Source organism: Poecilia formosa, unplaced genomic scaffold, assembly GCF_000485575.1.
Source record: "Poecilia formosa unplaced genomic scaffold, Poecilia_formosa-5.1.2 Scaffold964, whole genome shotgun sequence".
Taxonomy (NCBI): domain Eukaryota; kingdom Metazoa; phylum Chordata; class Actinopteri; order Cyprinodontiformes; family Poeciliidae; genus Poecilia; species Poecilia formosa.
The window spans coordinates 13,255-14,395 of record NW_006800903.1 but is presented as its reverse complement, the minus strand read 5'-3'; the positions used below and the strand labels follow the sequence as shown (position 1 = coordinate 14,395).

The window sequence follows — 1,141 nt, the reverse complement described above, 5'->3', positions numbered from 1 at the left end:
TGATTCAACCTCCACTTCTACTATCAGTCCACTAGATGGAGACATGGAGCAACATTTACATTCACTGATTCAACCTCCACTTCTACTATCAGTCCACTAGATGGAGACATGGAGCAACATTTACATTCACTGGTTCAACCTGCACTTCTACTATCAGTCCACTAGATGGAGACATGGAGCAACATTTACATTCACTGATTCAACCTGCACTTCTACTATCAGTCCACTAGATGGAGACATGGAGCAACATTTACATTCACTGATTCAACCTGCACTTCTATCAGTCCACTAGATGGAGACATGGAGCAACATTTACATTCACTGATTATGGAATCTCTACACTACTGACACTGATTAAATATCAGGAACTATTTTTAATTATCTCTACAATTGGATTATCTGCTCCATCAAAAAGTAACTATTTAATAACCTGACTGAATCAAACATTTTACAACACTACTATTTTATTTTGAAAGGAAGCAGAAGGAACCTGCTGTGTCTGACTGTTATGGTGGAGACCATTTTCATACCAGGAAATAAAAACATGACGCAGTTTGTTCAGCAAAGAAAACAAAGAAACATCAACTGTTCATCATGTCTGTTTCCAGTTCAACATTAATCTAATAATCTTGTAGATTCATCTTGACACAGCAGAGAGTTTAAACTTTGAGCTGAAACCAGAATTGAACATTTTCTCCAAATGTCAGAGAGCAAGAAAAACGGGACATTTCCCGAAGATAAAGTCTAAATATTGAACAAATCAAACTTCCAGTTTGTTTAAACGATCCAAAGAGTTGAAGAAGAACATCTGAACAACAAATAAGAGACACATCAACCGGACTGTAGCCACGCAGAGAAAGGTGAAAACGAAACTAAATTTGACGGATGTTGCGTAACTGATTATGTGACCTATTATGGCAAGCCGTTTTAACATAAATTCGGTTTCGTCTGACTAAGAGTTCTTGTGAGAAATTCTTCACAAGACCATAATTACATTCCAGATATCTAAAAATGCATTTTGAGTAGACAAAACTACATTTTAACTATCCCGAATGGTAATTTAAGATATCTGCATTTACATTCTGACTAGTAAGATTAATAATTCATTTTGACGAGTCAAAATTACAATTCAAGATATCTT

General features: G+C 35.7%; 1 protein-coding gene across 1 annotated transcript in view; it reads right to left on the bottom strand.

Moving 5' to 3' along the window:
• LOC103132229 (procyclic form-specific polypeptide B-alpha-like) overlaps window positions 1-918 on the bottom strand; it is a 46,380-nt gene extending 45,462 nt beyond the window's left edge. Inside the window, exon 1 of the mRNA XM_007543994.2 lies at window positions 771-918. The gene's annotated coding sequence lies outside the window, so the exon portion shown is untranslated. The remainder of the gene's footprint in view (window positions 1-770) is intronic.
• Window positions 919-1,141: the final 223 nt, after the last annotated feature.